This window comes from Lithobates pipiens, unplaced genomic scaffold, assembly GCF_037356315.1.
Source record: "Lithobates pipiens isolate NorthernLeopardFrog02 unplaced genomic scaffold, aLitPip1_a1.2 Scaffold_52, whole genome shotgun sequence".
NCBI lineage: Eukaryota > Metazoa > Chordata > Amphibia > Anura > Ranidae > Lithobates > Lithobates pipiens.
The window spans coordinates 5,123,693-5,150,765 of NW_027507875.1; the positions used below are offsets into that span (position 1 = coordinate 5,123,693).

General features: G+C 47.7%; 6 pseudogenes; 4 read left to right on the forward strand and 2 right to left on the reverse strand.

Moving 5' to 3' along the window:
* The first annotated feature begins 9,111 nt into the window (after nucleotides 1-9,111).
* Nucleotides 9,112-9,230, forward strand: LOC143957309 (5S ribosomal RNA; annotated as a pseudogene).
* Nucleotides 9,231-9,339: 109 nt separating this feature from the next.
* Nucleotides 9,340-9,458, forward strand: LOC143957253 (5S ribosomal RNA; annotated as a pseudogene).
* Nucleotides 9,459-10,010: 552 nt separating this feature from the next.
* Nucleotides 10,011-10,129, forward strand: LOC143957224 (5S ribosomal RNA; annotated as a pseudogene).
* A 150-nt stretch (nucleotides 10,130-10,279) lies between these two features.
* LOC143957493 (5S ribosomal RNA) lies at nucleotides 10,280-10,399 on the reverse strand (annotated as a pseudogene).
* A 109-nt stretch (nucleotides 10,400-10,508) lies between these two features.
* On the reverse strand, nucleotides 10,509-10,627 carry LOC143957323 (5S ribosomal RNA; annotated as a pseudogene).
* Nucleotides 10,628-14,527: 3,900 nt separating this feature from the next.
* Nucleotides 14,528-14,646, forward strand: LOC143957235 (5S ribosomal RNA; annotated as a pseudogene).
* The last annotated feature ends 12,427 nt before the right edge of the window (nucleotides 14,647-27,073 follow it).

Here is a 27,073-nt window from a genome sequence, read left to right on the forward strand (position 1 = left end):
GTAATGATGATAATGGTGTAGATACAGCACAAGATACTCAGGATTCTGACACACTTTCGTTTCAGGACATAACATCTGATGAACACGATTGTTTTCAACTTATGGAACAAGAAACCACGGGGTTCCCACATGTCACAGACATACCCATTGCAAATGCAGAACACACACTGTACATAGATGGTAGTAGATTTGCCGATGACAAAGGTAAATATCACACAGGTTATGCTGTGGTAACGGACACACAGGTAATTGAGGCAAAGTCACTACCAGCACACATGTCGGCACAAGAAGCGGAACTAACCGCTCTAGAGAAAGCCCTAGAACACTTGGAGGGACAAGAAGGGAACATTTACACTGATTCCGCATACGCCTACGGTGTTGCACATGATTATGGCCACATATGGAAAGCTAGAGGTTACCTTACAGCAGCAGGCACACCTGTTAAACATGGTGAAGGAATCAAAAGAGTCCTGAACAATCTTCAAAAGGTTATAAGAGTAGCCATCATGAAGATAGCGGCACACACGAGCGCAAAAACAACTGAGGCAAAAGGAAACGCATTTGCAGATTTAACTGCAAAGAAGGCAGCTCTAGGGGAAGTAAGCCCTGAGACCTTAGCCACGGTACAGGTGAGTATGCCCGAAACCACATGGCAGCAGCTAATCGAACTACAGGAACAAGCAGGGGCTATTGAGAAGGACCGTTGGGTTAAGGAGGGAGCTGCACCAGGCCTTGACAATGTATGGAGAGAAGGAGACAAAATATGTCTACCCGCTTCTCTATACCCCGCAATGGCAGCGGCTGTCCACTTACCCACTCATGTCAGCTCCAATTCTATGTATAGGATTGTAAGCCAAGGATGGCTAGCCCCTGGATTCAGTAGTACTGCAAGGAACTACTGTGCTGCATGCCAAATCTGTCTGATTAATAACCCAGGACAGAGAGTGAAAACCCCACGTAAACATCAGGTCCGGGCCCAATATCCCTTTCAGAGACTGCAGATTGACTACATACAAATGCCTAAGAGCGGCCCCTTTGAATTTGTTCTCGTGTGCATCTGCCTATTTTCAGGCTGGCCCGAAAGTTATCCTGTGAAATCAGCTACGGCAAAAGCCACCGCCAAGAAACTGATTACTGAGCTGATACCTAGGTTTGGTCTCCCAGAAACAATAGAATCAGATAGGGGGACACATTTCACGGGAGAAATAATGCAAAATGTGATGGCAATGTTAGGGGTTCAACAAAGTTTTCATACTCCTTACCACCCACAGAGTTCAGGATCAGTAGAAAGAGTAAATGGTACAATCAAGCTGAAAATACAAAAGGCCATGCAGGAGTTGAACAAACCATGGCCTGAGTGCCTAGCTTTAGCTTTGTTCTCTATTAGGTACACCCCAACAGGAAAAACCGGGTTATCCCCATATGAAATACTGTTTGGAAGTGCACCTAGATTAGGTTTATATTTTCCTCAAAGTATGCAATTACAATGTGATAGTTTAACTACGTATGTAATACAGTTGCAACAGCGTCTGACTAAAATCCACAAGAGTGTGTATTCTTCTCTTCCAGACCCTAATTCTGTCACAGGTACACACGATCTACAACCAGGAGACTATGTGTATGTAAAGAAACATACCAGAAAGACACTGGAACCAAGGTTTGAAGGTCCTTTCCAGGTGCTATTGATTACAGCAACCTCAGTGAAATTGGAAGGGAAACCTACCTGGATCCACGCTTCTCACTGTAAAAAGGAGCCAGTTGGCAAATGACAACATGTATCTTTTTATTCTTTTTGTTTCAGTAATCCTGGCTAATAGTTTGGTTACCTCACAGAATAAAATACACAAGGATGAAGGATTTTCTAAAAAAATGTTATTACTGAAGTTTAAATATGCTTATGCCCAGAAGTCAGGATATGAGAAATGTTGGATTTGTAGCAAATTACACCCCAGCACAGCAAGTATACCACTGATGGCAGTTCCTATAAACTATACTGATCTTGCTAACAGTAGCATTAACATAATTAGAACAAATACCAGCGAGACAGTAATGTTTAAGTCAAATGGCCTCGCCTTTTCCCCTGATTGGTGTTTCAACCTAGGGAAAACAACGGGAGGAAATGGAGAATGCCAAGACAGCAAATTTAACTTGTCCATTTTCATACCAAAAGCTACTCCTGGGAAAAACACGGTCTTCTACCCTAGTATAACCCACACACACCAATCGTTAGCTGAGTTCCTCGGTAATATTTCAGACAACAACACCAGGTGGTTAGTGAGTAACCTATCTCTTTATGGATACACCTCCCTTTATAGAAATAATATCGGTAGTAGATCAGTAGCACTGGGAAATAGTATATATATCTGTTGTGAGGATAAATGTTATACTTGGATACCTAGAAGAGCTCAGGGATGGTGCTACCTCGCAAGTTTAGTACCAGTAATGGGAGTAGTAGGTGATGAACGAGGTGATCACCTATTAGAAGCTAGCATGCACCCTAGATATCCCCTCAGGTATCGTAGTAAAAGAGAAATATTCCTGAAGAAGGACATGGCATGGGCTTGGTTCCCGTCCTGGACAGGATGGGGTATAGACTTAATGAAAAGACTAAATAACTATACAGGAATTATTAATGATGTTTTGGAGAAAAACTCTGATGACATTACTAAGTTAAATCTGGAGACCAGAGCCATCAGACAACAATTAGAATTACATGAATTAGCAATTGAAAGTATGAGTGCAGCACTGACAGGACTCTGTGAAACTACTGAGGACTATGAGTGCTGTACTTGGATACATAACACCAGCATTGAGGTACCTGACTATTATGACATCATTGCACAACACCGTACGGAAGTAAAGAATTTACAAGAGAAGGCCCGAAATATTGGTCGCGACTGGGATCCGTTTGGTGGAACTTTTAGTTTCTCAGGGTTATTCTCTTGGGTTAAGAAGGCAGCAATGACGATTATAGTGGTGCTCTTATTCGTATTTTTCTTTTATGCATGCTTTAAACTGCTCATGTGCTTTTGCAAGAAAGCCAAGGTAAATGATGCGGAAAAGATGGAACTTTTGTGAAGATAGGTGGATTTAGTTTCTTGACATCACCCATCTTGCAGAAAAGCCACTCTTCCTGAATTTTAGATGTTGGTACTGTCCAGGGGGATGGGTGTATACCCCTCTGACAACTCGCGGTCAGGGAGAGTACTCTGGATATAGGCCGACTAGAACTTGTTCAGGTGGACCCAGGGCAAGAGGGAGGGGTGATGTCAAAGGGGGAAATGTAAGGATTAAGGTATGTCTAAACAAAATGGTTGACAATATGTCTTACTAAATACTTGTCTCTTTATCCTTCTCAGTAAAATAAGGACTCGTCATCTTTAGTCACGTACGCATAAGGAGAGGCCGCATCAGCCCTAAAAAGCAGTCTACGCCCAGAAGATTGTCTTATCAGCTGATAACACCCGGAGAATTGTCTTTTCTTTGCAAAAATGTTGTTTTTTTTACATTTGCTGATGTCTGCCCTTTTCTGTCTATAAAAGATGTAATAAAGAAGCCTCAGAGTCAGAGAGAGTCAGAGTTACGACGGACTTCTGAGCAGAAATACTGAATACCTCCGTGTCTCTTTGCTTAGATAAGAACTCTAACTAACAATTGGGAAACGGTAACATAACCTGACAAATAGGTGACTTGTTGAGGTCACACCTAACAGGTGCCAATGCGATACGATTCTGGTGCGGACCAAAAAAAGGGTCCTGTGCGAGTTTAGTCCAAATGCGATACGATTTCAGCCATACTATCTGTATGGCTGAAATCGCATTGCATGGACATTGCCTGTGATTTGCACTGCAGTGCAAATTGCATGCGATTTTGCACGATGCAGCAGTGTGAACTGGCCCTGAGCCTAGGTTTCCGCAAATTTGATGGATAGCAATGTTAACTGTGAAGTTGCCCCAGAATGCAGTTCACATGCACACAAACCCACTTTTCATTTAGGCTCTGTTTCCACTTGTGCAACTTGTCCTGTGACTTTGGAATGCAAAGTTGCATGACAAGAAGTACCCGATTTCCAATGAGTACCATTCATATCTGTGCGACTTCAAGTCACAGCGACTTCAAAATAGTCCCTGCACTACTTTGGTCCCATTTTAATGTGACTCGAGGTCCCTAAACCTCCAGAATACACAGGCATTGCTTCAAGTCGCGGCAGAATCGTGCAACTTTCAGGCTTTTAAGGCTAACGCAGCCTGAAAGTTGCACAATTCTGCCGCAATTTTGATGCGACTTTAAAGCAATGCCTGTGTATTCCAGAGGTCTATGGATCTCAAGTTGCATCAAAGTGGGACCAAAGTAGTGCAGGGACTACTTTGAAGTTGCACAGATATGAATAATACTCATTGGAATTCATAGCGTACAAAGTCGCAGGACAAGTTGCACAAGTGGAAATGGAGCCAAAATGAAAAGTGGGTTTTTGTGCATGTGAACTGCATTCTGATGGGCCAACTTCACAGTTAACATTGATAGCCATCAGATTTGCCCGTAGCCTTTACAGCGCATGCGCAGTAATGATGATCAGATTTTACTACCACTACCATGGGCGAAGTACCCCTGGTAGTAAAATTCAATCGTTAAGGCTATTTTCACACTTGTGCGACTTGAAAGTCAAGTGCTTTTGCCATGATTTTTGCCATGACTTGAAGCAATGTCTGTGTAATCTTGAGGTCTCTGCCACAAGTCGCATCAAAGTCGGACAAAAGTAGTACAAAAACTACTTTTAAGTCGCACAGATATGAACTAAACTCGTAGGAAATCACGGGTCATGACTTGTCATGTGACTTTGCAGTTTCAAGTCGCAGGACAAGTCGCACGAGTGTGAAAGGGCCTTAGGCTGTCCGTACCACCTTATCACTGCTGCTACCTCATTGGTTTAGGGTATTGTTTTACTGGTGGTGACTTGTGGTTCTTTCAGTGTACTGGGTTCTAAAAACTGATATGATTCTTTAACTCGGTAACTTGTATGATTCTTTAACTTGGTAACTTGTATGATTCTTTAACTCGGTAACTTGTATGATTATTTAACTCGGTGTACTGTGTACTCCTGACTCTTGTTTTAAGTTTGTATCCAGTTCCTGAGTGTCACTGTGCTGCGAGTCAGCTGATTGGTTGCAGGGAGGGGCCGAGGTCTCTCACTCTAGGATCATATTACCAGGCCTGCTCTACTGTGTACTGAGTGCATAGTGAACTGTTTCAAACGAATCAGTTCACTCAGATGAATCGATTCATCCAGTTCACTGAAAAGAATCGATTCAAAAGAACGATTCGTTCATGAACTGGACATCACTAAGTGTAAAAGATCTTGTGATAGGAGTCAGACATCTGCAGAGACAAGCCTTGGCTGCAGTGACTAACACTTGTCTCCTCCATGTGTGCAGTGCACAGAGGGCTCCTCTTCTTTCAAGAAGGCACACTGATATTGATAAGCCACTGGCATGGGCCTATATCGAGGGAGGGGCCTGGAGCTGCAGCTCCACAAGCCCCTATGTTAATCCGGCCCTGTATGTTTGCAAGGGTAATGGTTCGGCCTGCGTAGGAGCCTTTTAGAAAGAGGAACCTGCCTTCTTTATCGGATTGCATGTCGGTGTACTGGAATGGACAATTTTTGTGTATCAGAATGGCCACACCCTTTGTTTTGGCTAATGGGTTCGTAGCATGGTATACTATAGGGAAATGGCGACTAAACAGTTTAGGAATGGCATTAGAGCGGAAGTGAGATTCTTGAAGGAATACGATATTGGCTTTGTGTTTCTGCATCTCAAGGAGGGTTTGGGAGCGTTTTTCCGGGGTATTCAAGCCTTTGACATTCAGTGATATAATTTTTGCAGTTAGACTGGTGGCCAGCTTGGTGGCACTATTACGCTTGAGTGGCATGGCTGATACAAGTAGCTAGATTTACTTAGGTAGGATAGGTGTCAAATAGGGGAGTCTGACTCAGGAGCAGAATTGTGGTTTTGGAGGTAACGCTAAAAGGCTCTCAAGAGCCTATTGGAGGGGGTTCTAGTAAAAAATCGCAGGTATTGGGATGGGGGAACGAGGTGGGTTAAGGGGAGTGTCTCGTGTATCGGTGGTGTCTCTCACCCCTTGATAGGAGGGAGGGAGATACTGCTTGGGTTATACCGATGAAAGTCAGTGGTATACTATGTAATCGTGTTAATGAAAGTGTGGTTACGACCGCTGTGTGGGAGGTGACCGGTCTATTGAGAAGATAGATATTCGTTAACTACCAAATATGTCGATTCTGTCCGTCCCACCCTCAGCCCAAACAAAATGTTTCCGTATATAGGCGAGAATGTGTCTCTAATAGCCTTAGAATCAGGAAACTGTATGGGATGGGAAATAAAGAGTGTTCTAAGGCTTGTGAGGGAGTGGGATGTTTATCCCAGAGCGTGTGGAAACCGATGAGCTTTTCCTTAAATAGTTTGTGTGTCTGCATGTTAGAGTGAATGATGTGGAGGGATGTTCGTTTGCGCATACCGAGAAAGGGCCAATGTCACCTTAAGTCAGTCGGTTGAAACATATGAATCAAAAAACAAATAACAGATGCATCATAGTAACTTTTAGAACCATAACCATAACCAAAAAAGAAAAAAGAAAAAACAGCCGTCCAGAATTCAGCTGGGCGGTATTATCTCGTAGAAGAGCTTGATCTCTGGGCACATGTATATAGAAGCCTGTCAGGTGGACGAGCCTGGTTCTGCAAGAAAGCCATAGGTAAGCAGTCCCCAGATAACAGTAATATCTAGCTTCAGTAAACATAACCTGTGAACCTTAGGGACAAGGGGATCCTCTGCAGTGCCTATGGAGCCCATTCGAGTGGTCTCCTACTTCTAGTATGGTCTAGCAGGGATTAACTTTAGCATGATGGAGAGACGTAGTACTCTGATCATGTCTGGTTAGTGTTTGAGATTAACCACTATATTACAATATCGTTATTATATCATATTGTCGTTCCCCAAAGTAAGTTGGGGGTCTGTATTCTATAATGTGCAGCATCCATATAGCGATGGGCAAACAAGTAATGAAATGAATTAACCCTAACCGGGGCTTAGATGGGTGATCCAATATGTATAGTGGCGGCTGTTTGACTAGGGGAAGTGAGAGCTACATAATCCTAACAACTATGGACGGCTTGTATACCCCTGCCCTACACCTGATAGATGTTATAGGTTTGTAAGAGGTGGGTACTGGGGGGGTAGGTTTGCGTAGGCCTAAAAATCATATAAATCATGGCTCCTGTATATCCTGGATCAGGGATAAGGCTAGTAAGGGGGGTATCACTTGATAAATTGACCACCCAATGCCTGCAATATTGTAAGGTAGTAAACGGGCCCCTGCTTTCAGTCACTAAAATATACCAAGTGCTCCGTTCGATGTATACTTTACCGATAGGTGTCTCGGGTCCTTCTGGGCGCTCATTCGGCCTTGGGTTGTGTTCAGTTAGAGAGTAAAAGGCTACAACTATATGGGATCCGAGCAGTAATGGTGTCTAGTCGAGTGCGTGCGTTGAATGCTCTCTCGTCTGACAGGTTGGAGGCCCAGGACTGCTCCAGGTAGAAATCATGGTGGTAACCAGAGTCGGGGATATTGAAGCTAGTGTAAGTGTCTGTAGTCTTTCAAGGCAGGCGAGTAAGGGAATGGTCCATATGCACGGCAGAGGAAAGGAGAGCGGCACTAGGCAGGGTATGAAGCATGTAGGCTAATCCATCGTCGCATGGGTGTCCCGGAGCTCTCGTGAGGCGACAGGTCTAGCGGTCCCTGCGTGCTCTGCGAGGTAGCGGGGCCGAAGTCGGGCTCGTCGGTGGGTGACGGGGTCGGTGTCCCCCAAGTGGTCTGAAGGTGGATGGCGACCTATGTCTGCGAGATCTGGACAGTTGAGTTTCCATGAGATCTGCAGTGCTGCGGGTGTTGGGTGAAATGTGGACCCGAAAATCAGCATACCAATTAGGTACTTCAACCAGTGGCAGGTCCAGCGTTTTGCAGAAGGTTTCTAGATCTTCTGGCACCTTTAAGATGGCAGTGCGGCCCTAGTAAGAGGCTTGCAGAGCGAACAGAAACTTCCAGCGATAGAGGATGTCTCTCTGCCTCAGCACGTCAAGTAATGGGCGCAAGTCTCTTCGATATTTCAGCGTGATCGCCGAAAGATCCTGATATATCTGGATCGAATGGCCTTCAAATGTCAGGTTCGGATCACTCCTAGTTTTTTTAAGAACCTCTTCTTTGAGGGTATAGTCGTTAACATAACAGATGACATCCCGTGGGGATCAGAATCTTTGCCCTTAGGCCTAAGGGCTCTATGTATCCGCTCCATAGCTATAGGTGTACCGGAGGGTCAGACTAGCAGCTGGTTGAATTATGGATGTGACCACTGGGAGGATTTGCTCGGGCTCGATTGACTCCGGGAGGCCTCTAATCCTCAGATTGTGTCTTCGTCCCCTATTGTCGATATCTTCGACATGGCGCTGGAGGTCTCTGAGCTGCCAGGTGTGTGTGTCGACTTTGCCTTGAGCCATCTGCAATTCATGCTGTTGTTGCGCCGCCATTAGCTCCATGGAGTTTACTCTCCCTATGATTGCTTGTATCTCGTGGCGGAGGTCCGAGATGGCCGTGGTCAGAGTGCTCTTTATATTGGCTGCGACAGTCCTCAGGTCGTGGATATTTAGTTGTTGGTGATGGGGAGATGGGATGTGGTTAGTGGTGGGAGAACAGGCCGCCATGTCGGCCCCCTGGTTCCTGAAGAGATCCGGTATTGTCTGGGTATTACGGGTTCCCAGGTCCCTTGGTGAGCGGGATCTAGATGCAGAGGGTCCACGTGAGGAGGTCCCCATGATGTGACAGTGTTTTTCAGGTAAAATCCTCTGTGATCGATCTTTTTTAGGCTGAGGAAAGACGGAGCAAAAAGCTTAAGCAGCCATCCTCTCTCTAGGCAAGCCACGCCCTCCCGGCATTTTTATTTTAATATGTTGTTGACGTCGACGACCTGTTTTATTTTTCTGCTTGTTTGCGAGGTGACCATCTTGGCGTTTGTCAAGAGGGTTGATAGTGGCCAGCAAGATTGCCTACAGCCACATAACCCTGAATGCACCCGATCTTGTCTGATCTTGAATGCTAAGCAGGGTCAGGCTTGGTTAGTACCTGGATGGGAGACCGACTGGGAATACCAGGTGCCGTAGGCATTTTTTTTTTTATGTTTTTGGCGTCGACGACCTCTTTTATTTTTCTGCTTGTTTGCAGAGGTGACCATCTTGGTGTTTTTCAAGAGGGTTGAGAGTGGCCAGCAAGATCGCCTACGGCCAGATCACCCTGAATGCGCCCGATCTTGTCTGATCTCGGATGCTAAGCAGAGTCAGGCTTGGTTAGTACCTGGATGGGAGACCGCCTGGGAATACCAGGTGCCGTAGGCTTTTTTTTTTATATGTTATTGGCGTCGACGGCCTGTTTTATTTTTCTGCTTGTTTGCCGAAGTGACCATATTGGCGTTTGTCAAGAGGGTTGAGAGTGGCCAGCAAGATCGCCTACCGCTCTATCACCCGAAATATGCCTGATCTCGTCTGTTCTCGGATGCTAAGCAGGGTTGTGCATGCTTAGTACCTGGATAGGAGACTGCCTGGGAATACCAGATGCTGTAGGCTTTTTTTAATATGTTGTTGACATCGACGACCTGTTTTATTTTTCTGCTTGTTTGCCGAGATGACCATCTTGGCGTTTGTCAAGAGGGTTTAGAGTGGCCAGCAAGTTCGCCTATAGCCACATCACCCTGAATGCTCCCGATCTCGTCTGATCTTGGATGCTAAGCAGGGTCAGTACCTGGAGGGGAGAACGCCTGGGAAAACCATGTGCCGTAGGCTTTTTTTTAATATGTTGTTGGTGTCGACGACCTGTTTTATTTTTCTACTTGTTTGCTGAGGTGACCATCTTGGCGTTTGTCAAGAGGGTTGAGAGTGGCCAGCAAGATGGGCTATGGCCACATCACCCTGAATGCACCCAATCTCGTCTGATCTTGGATGATAAGCAGGATCAGGCCTGGTTAGTACCTGGATGGGAGACTGCCTGGGAATACCAGGTGCCGTAGGCTTTTTTTTTATTTGTGCTCAGAGACTCTTATAACAATGATGAAATGGGAATGACAGCTACTGAAAGAAAGTGACAAACGCCAAGATGGTCACCTCGGCAAACAAGCAGAAAAATAAAACAGGTCGTCGAAGTCAACAACATATTATAATAAAGCCTACGGCACCTGGTATTCCCAGGCAGTCTCCTATTCAGGTACTAAGCATGCCCAACCCTGCTTAGCATCCGAGATCAGACAAGATCAGGCATATTCCCGGGTGATAGGGCCGTAGGCGATCTTGCTGGCCACTCTCAACCCTCTTGAAAAATGGCAAGATGGTCACCTCTGCAAACAAGCAGAAGAATAAAACAGGTCGTCGACGCCAAAAACATATGAAAAAAAAAGCCTACGGCACCTGGGGTTCCCAGGGGGTGTCCCATCCAGGTGCTAACCAGGCCCGACCCTGCTTAGCACCCAAGATCAGACAAGATCGGGCGCATTCAGGGTGATGTGGCCAAAGGCAATCTTGCTGGCCACTCTCAACCCTCTTGACAAACGCCAATATGGTCACCTCTGCAAACAAGCAGAAAAACAGAACAGGTCGTCGACGCCAAAAACATATAAAAAAAAAAAGCCGGGAGGGCGTGGCTTGCCTAGAGAGAGGATGGCTGCTTAAGCTTTTTGCTCCGTCTTACCTCAGCCTAAAAAAGATCGATCACCAAGGATTTTACCTGAAAAACACTGTCACATCATGGGGACCTCCTCGACACACACACCTGGCAGCTCAGAGACTTCCAGCGCCGTGTCGAAGATATCGACAATAGGGGACGAAGACACAATCTGAGGATGAGAGGCCTCCCGGAGTCGATCGAGCCTGAGCAAATCCTCCCAGCGGTCACATCCCTATTCAACCAGCTGCTAGTCCGACCCTCCGGTACACCTATAGCTATGGAGCGGATACATAGAGCCCTTAGGCCTAATGGCAAAGATTCTGATCCCCCACAGGATGTCATCTGTTATGTTAACGACTATACCCTCAAAGAAGAGGTTCTTAAAAAAACTAGGAGGGATCCGAACCTGACATTTGAAGGCCATTCGATCCAGATATATCAGGATCTTTCGGCGATCACGCTGAAATATCGAAGAGACTTGCGCCCATTACTTGACGTGCTGAGGCAGAGAGACATCCTCTATCGCTGGAAGTTTCTGTTCGCTCTGCAAGCCTCTTACCAGGGCCGCACTGCCATCTTAAAAGTGCCAGAAGATCTAGAAACCTTCTGCAAAATGCTGGACCTGCCACTGGTTGAAGTACCTAATCGGTATGCTGATTTTCGGGTCCACATTTCACCCAACACCCGCAGCACTGAAGATCTCATGGAAACTCAACTGTCCAGATCTCGCAGACATAGGTCGCCATCCACCTTCAGACCACTTGGGGGACACCGACCCCGCCACCCACCGACGAGCCCGACTTCGGCCCCGCTACCTCACAGAGCACGCAGGGACCGCTAGACCTGTCGCCTCACGAGAGCTCCGGGACACCCATGCGACGGTGGATTAGCCTACATGCTTCATACCCTGCCTAGTGCCGCTCTCCTTTCCTCTGCCTTGCATATGGACCATTCCCTTACTCACCTGCCTTGAAAGACTACAGACACTTACACTAGCTTCAATATCCCCGACTCCGGTTACCACCATGATTTCTACCTGGAGCAGTCCTGGGCCTCCAACCCGTCAGACGAGAGAGCATTCAACGCACGCACTCGACTAGACACCATTCCTGCTCGGATCCCATATAGTTGTAGCCTTTTACTCTCTAACGAAACATTACCACGGCCAAATGAGCGCCTAGAAGGACCCGAGACACCTATCGGTAAAGTATACATCGAACAGAGCACTTGGTATATTTTAGTGACTGATCCGATCTTGTGCCCTGCTGCGACATTTATATTGGCACTTACCTCTATGTCTTATATGAACTATTCTTCATATTGCAGACCTCATATCATAATAGAGGAGCTAGTAATTCTATATACTTTACTAAACATCATACTACCCTGAAAGCAGGGGCCCGTTTACTACCTTACAATATTGCAGGCATTGGGTGGTCAATTTATCAAGTGATACCCCCCTTACTAGCCTTATCCCTGATCCAGGATATACAGGAGCCATGATTTATATGATTTTTCGGCCCACCCAAACCTGACCCCCAGTACCCCCCTCTTACAAACCACCTGGGAATACCAGGTGCCATAGGCTATTTTTTTAATATGTTGTTGACGTCGATGACCTGTTTTATTTTTTTGCTTGATTGCAGAGGTGACCATCTTGGCATTTGTCAAGAGGGTTGAGAGTGGCCAGCAAGATTGCCTACGGCCACATCACCCTAAAAGCGCCCGATCTCGTCCGATCTCTGATGCTAAGCAGGGTTGGGCCTGGTTAGTAGAGATGGACAAACTTCCGACTGGACGTTTCGCGAACGCGACCGATAGTTCGCGAACCGTAACGTCCGCGGCGGGCCCCATTGACTTCAATGGGATGCGAAGTTTGCAAACCTACAGGTCAAATTTGCACCCACAAAATAATTACTAGCTGGCAAACATAGTCCCACCACATGGCCAATGACATAACACATGTATGAGGTGAATCTGGGATCGACAACTACAAGCATTCTTTTTTTATATGTGAAATTGTGACAATTCAGGACTGTGGAGCGCATGAAGGCAATGGAGGAGAGGGAAGGTCAGGGTAGGCAAAGAAGAGGGTGCAGGAGATGATCACCAGCAGCGTGACATACAGCAATGACACCTGTACCGTGATAGAGTCATCTGACACCAGCACCGTGATAGAGAGCACTGACATCAGCAGTGTGACATACAGCAATGACACCTGCACCGTGATAGAGTGATCTGACACCAGCTCCGTGATAGAGAGCACTGACATCAGCAGCGTGACATAAAGCAATGACACCTGTACCGTGATAGAGTGATCTGACACCAGCACCGTGATAGAGAGCACTGACATCAGCAGCGTGACATACAGCAATGACACCTGCACCGTGATAGAGAGCACTGACCTCAGCAGCGTGACATACAGCAATGACACATGCACCGTGATAGAGAGCACTGACATCAGCAGCGTGACATAAAGCACTGACACCAGCACCGTGATATACAGCACTGACACCAGCACCGTGATATACAGCACTGACACCAGCACTGTGATATACAGCACTGACACCTGCACCGTAAGCAGCCCCAGGAGTAAGTCAGCATAGCACAGGGATGGTGGGAGCCCCTCATAATGAGCATAGCACAGGGATGGTGGGAGCCCCTCATAATGAGCATAGCACAGGGATGGTGGAAGCCCCTCATAATATGCACAGCAGAGGTACAGCCCCAGGAGTAAGTCAGCATAGCACAGGGATGGTGGGAGCCCCTCATAATAAGCAGCCCCAGGAGGAAGTCAGCACAGCACAGGGATGATGGGAGCCCCTCATAATGAGCATAGCACAGGGATGGTGGGAGCCCCTCATAATATGCACAGCAGAGGTACAGCCCCAGGAGGAAGTCAGCATAGCACAGGGATGGTGGGAGCCCTTCATAATAAGCAGTCCCAGGAGGAAGTCAGCACAGCACAGGGATGGTGGGAGCCCCTCATAATGAGCAGCCCCAGGAGGAAGTCAGCATAGCACAGGGATGGTGGGAGCCCCTCATAATGTGCATAGCACAGGGATGGTGGGAGCCCCTCATAATGAGCATAGCACAGGGATTGTGGGAGCCCCTCATAATATGCCCAGCAGATGTACAGCCCCAGGAGGAAGTCAGCATAGCACAGGGATGGTGGGAGCCCCTCATTATAAGCAGCATCAGGAGGAAGTCAGCACATCACAGGGATGTTGGGAGCCCCTCATAATGAGCAGCCCCAGGAGGAAGTCAGCATAGCACAGGGATGGTGGGAGCCCCTCATAATGAGCATAGCACAGGGATGGTGGGAGCCCCTCATAATATGCACAGCAGAGGTACAGCCCCAGGAAGAAGTCAGCACAGCACAGGGATGGTGGGAGCCCCTCATAATATGCACAGCAGAGGTACAGCCCCAGGAAGAAGTCAGCACAGCACAGGGATGGTGGGAGCCCCTCATAATAAGCAGCCCCAGGAGGAAGTCAGCACAGCGGCAATAGTCGGCCGAACGGGCGGACCGCGAACAGCCGAAATTCGCCACGACACGACCGCCGGGCAAACAGTTCGGCCATCCCTACTGGTTAGTACCTTGATGGGAGACCGCTTGGGAATACCAGGTGCCGTAGGCTTTTTGTTTAATATGTTGTTGGCGTCAACGACCTGTTTTATTTTTCTGCTTGTTTACCGAGGTGACCATCTTGGCGTTTTTTCAAGAGGGTTTAGAGTGACCAGCAAGTTTGCCTAAGGCCACATCACCCTGAATGCGCCCAATCTCGTCTGATCTCGGATGCTAAGCAGGGTCGGGCCTTGTTAGTACCTGAATGGGTGCCCGCCTGGGAATACCAGGTGCCGTAGGCTTTTTTTTATATATGTTGTTGACGTCGACAACCTGTTTTATTTTTCTGCTTGTTTTTTTGCAACTCAAAAAGTAAAATGAACAAAAAAAAAAAAAAAACTGGTTACATACCAGTTTTTTTTTTTTTTTTGTTCATTTTACTTTTTTACTTATTCATTTTACTTATTTTAGTTTGACATTTTTTTCCCCAAAAATATATTTTTGATCACTTTTATTCCTATTACAAGGAATGTAAACATCCCTTGTAATAGGAATATGGGGTGACAGGTCCTCTTTACAGTGAAATCTGGGGGTCAATATGACCCCACATCTCACCTCTAGGCTGGGAAGCCTGAAATAAAAAATAAAAAAAAGATTCTGGCTTTGATCGTACTGGCGAGTTGGTAGAAGCACCGGAGGGCGGTGAGGGGTGGGGGGCGTCTATGGCTGGGTATTTCAGGGTATCACCGAGTATGGCTGGGTATCTCCGAGTATGGCTGGGTATGGCAATTTATGGCAGGGTATTGCAGAGTTGTGGCGGGGTATTGGCGGGGTACTACAGAGTAATAGCAGGGTACTGCAGAGTATTGGGGGGTACTCCAGAGTAATGGTAGGGTACTGCAGAGTAATGGTTGTTACTGCAGAGTAATGGGGGGTACTGCAGAGTAATGGCAGGGTACTCCAGAGTAATGGCAGGGTACTGCACTGCAGAGTAATGGCGGGGTACTGCAGAGTAATGGCGGGTACTGCAGAGTATTGGGGGGTACTGCAGAGTAATGGGGGGTACTGCAGAGTAATGGCAGGGTACTGCAGAGTAATGGCAGGGTACTGCACTGCAGAGTTATGGCGGGGTACTGCAGAGTAATGGCGGGGTACTGCAGAGTAATGGCAGGGTACTGCAGAGTATGCACTGGTATTGCAGAGTATTGGCAGGGAATTGAGGGGTTAAATTCGGTGAGCAGCGATGTGGGCACTGCAGATGCAGCCCACATCGCTGCTGACACCGATCTCTTTCCCCTCCGCTGTACCGACCGGTACAGAGAGGGGAGGGAGGAACCGGCGTCATAACATGACGCCGGTTTGTTTACAAGTGATCACTCCGTCATTTGACGGAGCGATCACGTGGTAAACGGCCGCGACGAGCGGCCATTTACCGTGATCCGTGATGCGCCGGGTCCTGTGGACCCGGCGGTCACGGATGCTCTCGAGTGCGCGCCCCAGGGGGCGCGCGAGAGCAGAATTCTGGGAGGCCGTTAATTAACGGCCTCTCAGAGTTAAACAACCGCCCTGAAGCCGTTAATCAGCAATGGGCAGTTGTTAAGTGGTTAAAGCTAGATCACTAGCTATATAGCTGAGGTGAATATAGTGGTGTATACTGCGGTCAGGGCACAGACAACAACCACTACACAGCAGCAAGATAGGAAATCAGCCAAAAACGATTGGTGTGTACTGTGTTGAAGGTACACAGAACACCCACTGCTTCAGATGCTAACACACTACACGAGGCCGCCTTAAAGGCGGCCTTATATAGTGTGGGGCGTGCACTACACAGCCTGAGCTATGATTGGCCACAGGCAGGATGCCTGTGGCCAATCATGGCTCTCCTCGCTGCTGGTGCTACGATTGGCCAAGCATGCGGGGTCACAGTGCATGCTTGGCCAATCATGAGCCAGCAATACACTGCGCCACCGCAGTGCATTGTGGTCCGCGCGCGCCACTCGAATTTTGACGCGAACGGCCCAAACGTTCGGAATTCGCCGAATGGCCGAACAGCCAATGTTCGAGTCGAACGTACGTTCGACTCGAACACGAAGCTCATCCCTACTCACCGCACAGAACAGATATCACACTTCCCAGTCTATACAACACAAAACTGGTTCCAGGATGGAGCATCTCCCTAAGCATGCTGGGGTTTTTTGTAGAGGTCTTAATGAGCCCACTTACTTCAGCTGGGCTCCTTAAAGCGGGATTCCACCCTAAAGTGGAACCTCCGCTGATCGGAACCCCTCCCCCCCTCCGGTGTCACAATTGACACCTTTCAGGGGGGAGGGGGGTGGAGATACCTGTCAAAGACAGGTATTTTCACCCACTTCCGGGCATAGACTCCCACGGGAGTCTACGCCATTTCCTGCCCTGCCGCGCTGTCTACTGGGACACACACGGGTCCCAGTGACAGCGCGGAGATCTCCTATTGCACGGCGAGGCTCTCGCATGCGCAGTAGGGAACCGGGAAGTGAAGCCGATTCGCTTTACTTCCTGATTTCCTCACCTCGAATGGCGGCGGCAGCAGCCGAGGCCCGAGCGGTCGATCGGCCTCGGCTGTCGGCATCGCTGGAACCCGGGACAGGTGAGTGTCCATTTATTAAAAGTCAGCAGCTGTAGTATTTATAGCTGCTGGCTTTTAATATTTTTTTTTTGGGCGGAATCCCTCTTTAACTCTTCCCCTCTAATTGTAAAAGTCTGCATAAAGCCTGAATCTAGGGCACACATATTTCCCATCCTGGATACAACCAGGTGACTTTACCTGCGTGCTGCCACAATACACACACATATCTACACTCAGCTGATTTTTTTTCTTTTTAAATAAAAAGCTGTACAGAAAAAAGTAATAATTAAAAAAAAAATAATGTCAGCAACACAATTCATTTATGCATCTAGACGTATTGAAGACGACTTTATGAAGTTCAAACTGTGCATATTAATTTTGAAAAATTGTGCTTGTGTTTTGGTGTTAGGCCCCTTTCACACGGGATGGATCAGTAATGATCCGCCCCGTGATGATCCGCTTGCTCAGCGGGGATCGCTTTGTTGTCCCCGCTGAGCCAGGGGATAACAGGGCGGTCCCAGTACACTGTGCATGGACCGCCCTGTCAGCTCTCCGCTCTCCTCTATGGGGGATCGCCTGTCCGTGTTCATCCGATCCGCTCTGCAGACGGATAGAAAAATAGGATTTTCCTCCGTCTGCAGAATCGGACAATTGCGGAGGCAGACGATATCGGGTGTTTGCGGATGTTCATCCACCGACACCCGCTATCCCATAGGAATGCATGTATGTCCGTACTTTATCCGCAAACGGATGGATGAAATACGCACATAATGTCCGCATGTGTGAATGGGGCCTTAGATGGGATGGTGGGAGTATTTAAAAAAAACTGCTTATTTACAACTATTTGCGCAAACAACTTTCTCTATGTTACATAGATAATCGGGTTAAAAATAAGAAAATATTCCCCCAGCACATTGCATCGCCCCCCTCCCCGTAAAATCGCATCGCCCCAGCACATTGCATCACAACGCCCCCAACACATCGAATCACATCTCCCCCAAAACTTCTCATTGCATCGCCCAAAGCACATTGCATCACCCCCGACACATCAAATCGCATCAGAACATCGAATCGCGTCGCCCCAACAGATCGCATCAAATCGCATCACCCAAGCACATCGCATTGAATCGCCCCAGCACATTGAATCGCATCTCTCCCAGAACATCAAATCGCAACACCCAAGCACATCACATCGCATCGCATCTCCCCCAGAACATCGAATCGCATCACCCCCAGCACATTGCATCACCCTCAACACTTCGAATTGTATCAGTACATCGAATCGCATCGCCCCAGCACATCTCATCTCCCCAGCAAATCGAATCGCATCTCCCCATCACATTGCATCTCCCCCAGCACATTGCATCACCCCCAGCGCATCGTAATGCCCAAAGCACATCGAATTGCATCTCCCAGAACATCGAATCGCATCTCCCCCAGCACATCGAATCGCCCCCAGCACATTGCATCGCCCAAAGCACATTGCATCACCCCAACACATCAAATCGCATCAGAACATCGAATCGCGCCGCTCCCAACACATCGCATCGAATCACATCACCCAAGCACATCATTCATTTCATTCATTCATTCATAGGTGGCACGGATGGGCACTGATAGGCGGCATTGTATTGTACTGATGGATGGCAATCAGTGCCAAACAATAATGCATGCCAATCGACGCTCTCCTCTATCTCCCAGATGCGTCCTCGACATTGGAAATGGCCCTTAACCTCAGACGAATTTGGCTCCTTCTCGGGGTACACATCAACTGGGATAAGTCTTTACTGTTCCCCCTGTCACCCGCTCCCTTCGTTGTATCTACCTGTACCTCTCTACGGACTGTAGATAAGTTTTGCTACCTAGGAATAGAGGTTCAGAGTAGGGATGGCCGAACGGTTCGCCCGGCGGTCGGTTCACGGCGCATTTCGGCTGCTCGCGGTCCGCCCAATCGGCAGACTATTGCCGCTGTTCGCCCGGTGGACTTACGTGTTTACTGTGTAAAAGAACTTAGGCCTATGATGACACATCCATCATGTGGTACAGGACAGCCAATTGTGACTTTACAGCACATGGACACTTGGACATTCCCCCTAACTTATAAATAGACCCGATCTGGCGGCCATTTTACATTCTTTCTACTGTCACTATAGGGAGAGGTTGCTGTGTGGAGCAGGGAGAGACTGCAGTGACCCAAATCGCTAGCTATTAGGACCACAAAAGTCCTTTTAAGGACTGGTATGGTGTAGATGTAGTTCAGGATATAGGTTTGAGGCACTGCTATTCAAGTCATTGTTGCAGCAGATTGTCTTTTGTCAGTGCCGAGAGAGGGACAGACAGGACGCTGTGTGTTGCAGAGAGGGACAGTCAGTTTAATCATTAGCTGTTACTATTAGGTCCACAAAAGCCCTTTTCAGGACTGGTATGGTGTAGTAGTACAGGATATAGTTTTGAGTGCAGTGCTATTCAAGTTATTGTTGCAGCAGCCTGTGTTTTGTCAGTGTAAATAGGGACAGACAGGAAGCTGTGTGTAGCAGTGAGGGACAGTCAGTTTAATCATTAGCTGTTACTATTAGGTCCACAAAGGTCCTTTTCAGGACTGGTGTGGTAATAGGGTTCTACACGTATAATATTATTTCTTCCAAATATAGAAAGAATATTATACTTGACTGCTGCCCTTCTGCTGCAGTAGTCCTTTATCAGTATAGGGACTGAGGTACAGTCTGCTAATCACAACCTACTAGTTCCACAAAGGTCCTTATAAGGACTGGTAAGGTATAGCGTACTACAGTATATAGGGTTGAGTGAGGTACAGTCTGCTAATCCTTAAGGACTGGTATAGGTCCACAATATATAGGGTTGAGGTGCACTACTGCTGACTGTTGCCCTATTCTGCAGCAGTTCTTTATCAGTATAGGGACTGAGGTACAGTCTGCTAATCACAACCTACTAGTTCCACAAAGGTCCTTATAAGGACTGGTAAAGTATAGCGTACTACAGTATATAGGGTTGAGTGAGGTACAGTCTGCTAATCACAACCTACTAGTTCCACAAAGGTCCTTATAAGGACTGGTAATGTATAGCGTACTACAGTATATAGGGTTGAGTGAAGTACAGTCTGCAAATCACAACCTACTAGTTCCACAAAGGTCCTTCTAAGAACTGGTAAGGTATAGCGTACTACAGTATATAGGGTTGAGTGAGGTACAGTCTGCTAATCCTTAAGGACTGGTATAGGTCCACAATATATAGGGTTGAGGTGCACAACTGCTGACTGCTGCCCTATTCTGCAGCAGTTCTTTATCAGTATAGGGACTGAGGTACAGTCTGCTAATCACAACCTACTAGTTCCACAAAGGTCCTTATAAGGACTGGTAAGGTATAGCGTACTACAGTATATAGGGTTGAGTGAGGTACAGTCTGCTAATCCTTAAGGACTGGTATAGGTCCACAATATATAGGGTTGAGGTGCACTACTGCTGACTGCTGCCCTATTCTGCAGCAGTTCTTTATCAGTATAGGGACTGAGGTACAGTCTGCTAATCACAACCTACTAGTTCCACAAAGGTCCTTATAAGGACTGGTAAAGTATAGCGTACTACAGTATATAGGGTTGAGTGAGGTACAGTCTGCTAATCACAACCTACTAGTTCCACAAAGGTCCTTATAAGGACTGGTAATGTATAGTGTACTACAGTATATAGGGTTGAGTGAAGTACAGTCTGCAAATCACAAACTACTAGTTCCACAAAGGTCCTTCTAAGAACTGGTAAGGTATAGCGTACTACAGTATATAGGGTTGAGTGAGGTACAGTCTGCTAATCCTTAAGGACTGGTATAGGTCCACAATATATAGGGTTGAGGTGCACTACTGCTGACTGCTGCCCTATTCTGCAGCAGTTCTTTATCAGTATAGGGACTGAGGTACAGTCTGCTAATCACAACCTACTAGTTCCACAAAGGTCCTTATAAGGACTGGTAAAGTATAGCGTACTACAGTATATAGGGTTGAGTGAGGTACAGTCTGCTAATCACAACCTACTAGTTCCACAAAGGTCCTTATAAGGACTGGTAATGTATAGTGTACTACAGTATATAGGGTTGAGTGAAATACAGTCTGCAAATCACAAACTACTAGTTCCACAAAGGTCCTTCTAAGAACTGGTAAGGTATAGCGTACTACAGTATATAGGGTTGAGTGAGGTACAGTCTGCTAATCCTTAAGGACTGGTATAGGTCCACAATATATAGGGTTGAGGTGCACTACTGCTGACTGCTGCCCTATTCTGCAGCAGTCCTTTATCAGTATAGGGACTGAGGCACACTTTGCTAATCACAACCTACTAGTTTCACAAAGGTCCTTATAAGGACTGGTAAGGTATAGTGTACTACAGTATATAGGGTTGAGTGAGGTACAGTCTGCTAATCACAACCTACTAGTTCCACAAAGGTCTTTAAGGACTGGTATAGGTGTACTATTTGGTGTGCAGTATATAGTTGTGTAATACACGTATAAAATACTTGCACATATAGAAAGCATAGTATAGTGCGTTTCCACTGTGCAGCATTGTGACTGCTGAGCGGTTCTGCAGCGATAGTACAAAGAGTGACAAACGCAATCCAAAAAAAAGTATTGTAACTGGTGTGATAGACCAGTGGCCCGCCAAAAAAAAACAGATTGAAGCGGGGTGTTATATACCTTCTTCCACATACATACTGCACTTCTGTCGAGAGTTTTGTCACAGGGTCATTTAAAAAATGACAGGCAGAGGAAGAGGCAGGCCCTTTCGCAGGGGTGGTAGGGGTAGGGCAGGAGCAACAGGCTTGAGCCAAAGTGGGAAATTGCAGAAGGTGCATGCGATTGCGTCAAAGGAAGCACCAGAATTGGTTGAGTGGCTCACTCAGCCTTACTCTTCTGCACCCTCCTCATTCTCTCGATCTGCACCTTCTTCTTCACTCTCTGCTATGTGCACCCCTAAAGACACTACCACCAACAACACCACCACATACCTTCCACTTGAGTCACAGGAATTATTTTCCGATCCATATCAAGTCATTTTTGATGCGCAGCCACTCTTGGCATTGGATCAGGAAGAGGAGGTAGCAACAACCGCCACTCAGCAGTCTGACGACAGTACCCGGATCAGCCCAAGGAGGAGGTTGGTCACTGGTGTTGCTGCCTACCCAAGATCTCTAATTATAGTGGTGGGGAAGGTGACGTCGATTATGATGTGTCTAGTGATATCACGTGGGTGCCCACAAGAGAGGAAGAGAAGGGGAGTTCAGAGGGAGATATGGACCAGCAGATAGGGGGGAGAAGCAGGAATAACTTACATTGCACAGGAGGGACAAAGCAGACTGCTAATGTATCAGGAGCGAGTCATCGACCATGTACGGTCACATCTGGCACTCCCAGGACGCCGGCACATGGCTCCGCAGTGTGGGCTTTTTTTAACGTGTCCGCTGCTGACAATAGTGTTGCCATCTGCAATCTTTGCAGTCAACGCATTAGTCGCGGTAAGCCCAACACTCACCTAGGGATGACTGCCTTAAGAAGGCACATGAGCAGCCATCACCGAGCCCAGTGGGAGCAACGGAACATACAAAGCCACTCTCCAGGCTCTCATCGTCCAGCCTCGTCTTCTACTTCTTCTCCTCTCTCCTCACAATTGTCCTCCACTCCACCTTCCATCACGCCAAGCTCACATTTTTCTGCAAAAAGGCAGGCTTCCGTGGGCCTAATGTTCGAAAAAAATGATGACGCCGGATAACCCTCTTGCCCAACGGTTGAAGGCTGGCTTGTCAGAACTGACAGCCCGCCTACTACTGCCATATAAACTGGTGGACTCGGAGGCCTTTAGAAAATTTGTGGCCATTGGAACACCACAATGGAAGGTCCCAGGAAGGAAGTATTTCTCACAGAAGGGCATCCCAGAGCTATATGGCCATGTTCAGCGGCAAGTGAATGTATCTCTGGCACACAGTGTCGGTGCCAAGATACATCTGACCACAGACACGTGGTCTAGAAAACACGGGCAGGGAAGGTATATCACTTTTACTGCCCACTGGGTGAACCTTCTGAAGGCCGCCAAGCATGTAACCCGTGGCACCCGTGTAGATTTGGTTTTACCGCCACGGATTGCATGCAGGCCTGGCTCTTCTTCTCCTCCTCCTCCTACTCCATCCTCCTCCCTCTCCTCCTCGGCTGACTCCTCCTTTTCCGCTGCTAGCGTCTCTTCCGCTGTGCCGCCCAAGCTCCCCAGAACCTATTCGACATGCCAGGTGAGACGTTGCCATGCCGTGCTGCGTCTGTTGTGCCTGGAAGCAAAGAGCCACACTGGCCCGGCACTCCTTTCAGCTTTGCGTTCACAGGCAGATCAGTGGCTAACACCGCTCAATTTGACAGTTGGTAAAGTGGTGTGTGACAACGGTGCCAATCTGCTTAGTGCATTGAAACAAGGCAAAATTACGCACGTGCCATGCATGGCACACATCTTAACCACTTCAATACAGGGTACTTTCGCCCCCTTCCTTCCCAGCCCAATTTTCAGCTTTCATCGCTCTAGCGCTTTCAGTGACAATTGCGTGGTCATGCTACACTGTACCCAAATGAAATTTTTATCATTTTGTTCGCACAAATAGAGCTTTATTTTGGTGTTATTTATTCACGACTCCGTTTTTTTTTTGCGATATAAGCGCAAAAAAAGCGGAAATTTGGAAAAAAAACAATATTTTATTTTTTCTATTTGAAAAGAAATCCAATAAAATCAAATTTTGTCATAAATTTAAGCCAAAATGTATTCTGCTACATGTTTTTGGTAAAAAAAATTCCGTTAAGTGTATAATAATTGGTTTGTGTGATCACGGACATATGTACGCAAATGATCATGTACATATGTGTGCAGGTGATCACGTACATATGTGTGCAGATAATCATTGGGACATGTGATTTTAGTGGGACATATGTGGGGGACATGTTTTTATTATTAGGGACATGTGTTTTTATTATTTGGGGACATGTATGTTTTGGGGACATGTGTGGGGACTGTGTTTGTACTGTGTGGTGTGTTGTGTGTTGACACTACACTGATGATCAGTGAGTAAAAAGCTGTAAAAAGCAGCCCATACTCACTGATCATCAGCCGGCTGCAGCGTTCTGCTCTCCTCTCCTCAGCGGTGACTTCCGTGTGAGGAGAGGAGAGCCGATTGCCTAGCAACCGGCTGTTTGTTTACATCACATGACGGCCGTGATTGGACACGGCCGTCATGTGATCAGGAGGGCCAATCACAGAGCCCTCCTGCCGATCTGAGATGTGCCGTGTCCGGGTGACACGAGCACATCGGGATCGCGCTGCTGCGCGGGCACGCGTGCGCTCGATCCCGCTACCCCTGAAGGACGTTCCTGAATGTCCTATCAGGAGTAGACGGCTCCCACCCGGCCGTATATATGCATTGGCCGGGTGGGAAGTGGTTAAACTTGGTCGTGTAGCGATTCGTTGTCAAATACCCTGGGGTCCAGGACATCTTGCGGCAGGCAAGGAAAATCTCGCCCGATTTCAGAAGATCTTACACGTCCATGTCTCGCCTTGCTGACATTCAGCGGCGACACAATCTGCAGGTCAGACGTCTTATTTGCGATTACCCGACGCGATGGAACTCAACCTTCTATATGCTTGATAGGCTGCTCCAGCAGAAACGTGCAGTTAACGTCTACCTGTATGAGATCTTCGGCAGAACAGGTTCTGGGGAGCTGGGCTATTTTTCACCACGCTAGTGGCTGCTCATGCGCGACGCATGCAGACATATGCGGCCATTTGAGGAGATCATCAAATTGGTCAGTCGCAGCCATGGCGCCATCAGTGACATGGTACCTTATGCCTTCTTTATGGAGCGTGCATTGCGTTGTGTCATTGATCAAGCTGTGGAGGAGCAGGAGCGGGAAGATGAGGAAGTCGCAATGCTGGATGAATTCCCAGGGGGGGCTACTCTATCTGAGACAAGTGAACAACAGGAGTCTGAAGAGGAGTCAGAGGAGGATGGTGCCGGGGCAGATGAGGAGGAGCAAGAAGAGCATGCTTTAAATCTTTCTGGGATCCCCGTTGTGCGTGGATGGGGAGAGGAGAATGAAGAGGACGACATTATCCTGGATGATGAGCAGGAGCCAGGCCACCACACCACTTCCAGTTTAGTGCAAATGGGGGCCTTCATGCTCCAGTGTTTTAATAGGGACCCCTGTATAAAAAGCATAAGGGTCAAGGACCAGTACTGGGTGGCAATGTACTTAGACCCCCGGTACAAACACAAAATGGCGGAAATGTTACCGCCGTCACAGAGGGCTGTCAGAATGGAGCACTTCCAGGCCTTGCTTCGAGAAATGCTGCATTCTGCTTTTGCGTGCACTGGCAGAGGAGCAATTCCGACTCCCAGAGAAGGAGTTGCGGGTACCAATCCAACAGCGCCTGCAAGAAGAGGCCGGTTTGAAGATGTGTTGGTGACTTCTGATATGAGGTCATTCTTTCAGCCGACCCATCAACAGGTGTCATCCGGATCCAGCATCAGGGAACGCCTAGACCGTCAGGTGTCCGACTACATCGGGTTAACGGCCGATGTGGACGCTCTAAGGAGTGATGAACCCCTGGAGTACTGGGTGGGCAGGCTTGACCTCTGGCCAGAGCTTGCCCAATTTGCAATCGAACTGTTGGCTTGCCCCTCGTCCAGTGTCCTGTCCGAAAGGACGTTCAGTGCAGCAGGGGGGATCATGACCGATAAGCGTACACGCCTAGCTCACGACAGTGTTAACTACCTCACATTTCTAAAAATGAATGAGGCATGGATCTCGGAGGAATTCAACACATGTGACCAGTAGACCATGTATATGTCTATAAACAATTTTTTTAATCGAGCACACAGACCTTCTTTCTTAATTTGGCTCACTTCCTTGTACAAAAAAAGTACACCGTACTATATGCCCGTACCCTCCTGTTTGAAGAGGTTGAGCGGTGTCATATTTCTCCTGGGGCTGCTTATTATGAGGGGCTCCCACCATCCCTGTACTGTGCTGACTTCCTTCTGGGGCTGCTTATTATGAGGGGCTCCCACCATCCCTGTGCTATGCTGACATCCTCCTGGGGCTGTACCTCTGCTGTGCATATTATGAGGGGCTACCACCATCCCTGTGCTATGCTCATTATAAGAGGCTCCCACCATCCCTGTGCTATGCTCATTATGAGGGGCTCCCACCATCCCTGTGCTATGCTGACTTCCTCCTGGGGCTGCTTATTATGAGGGGCTCCCACCATCCCTGTGCTATGCTGACTTCCTCCTGGGGCTGCTTATTATGAGGGGCTCCCACCATCCCTGTGCTATGCTGACTTACTCCTGGGGCTGTACCTCTGCTGTGCATATTATGAGGGGCTCCCACCATCCCTGTGCTATGCTCATTATGAGGGGCTCCCACCATCCATGTGCTATGCTGACTTCCTCCTGGGGCTGCTTACGGTGCAGGTGTCAGTGCTGTATATCATGGTGCTGGTGTCAGTGCTTTATGTCACGCTGCTGATGTCAGTGCTCTCTACCACGGTGCTGGTGTCAGATCACTCTATGACGGTGCAGGTGTCAGTGCTGTATATCACGGTGCTGGTGTCAGTGCTTTATGTCACGCTGCTGATGTCAGTGCTCACTATCACGGTGCTGGTGTCAGATCACTCTATCACGGTGCAGGTGTCAGTGCTCTATATCACGGTGCTGGTGATCATCTCCTGCACCCTCTTCTTTGCCTACCCTGACCTTCCCTCACCTCCATTGTCTCAAGAGTCCTGAATTTTCAGAATTTCACATATAAAAAAAGAATGCTTGTAATTGTCGATCCCAGATTCACATCATACGTGTGTTATGTCATTGGCCATGTGGTGGGACTACGTGTGCACAGCTAGTAATTATTTTGTGGCTGCAAATATGACCTGTAGGTTTGTAAAGTTCACCATCCCTGTGCTGTGCTGACTTCCTCCTGGGGCTGCTTATTATGAGGGGCTCCCACCATCCCTGTGCTGTGCTGACTTCCTCCTTGGGCTGTACCTCTGCTGTGCATATTATGAGGTGCTCCCACCATCCCTGTGCTATGCTCA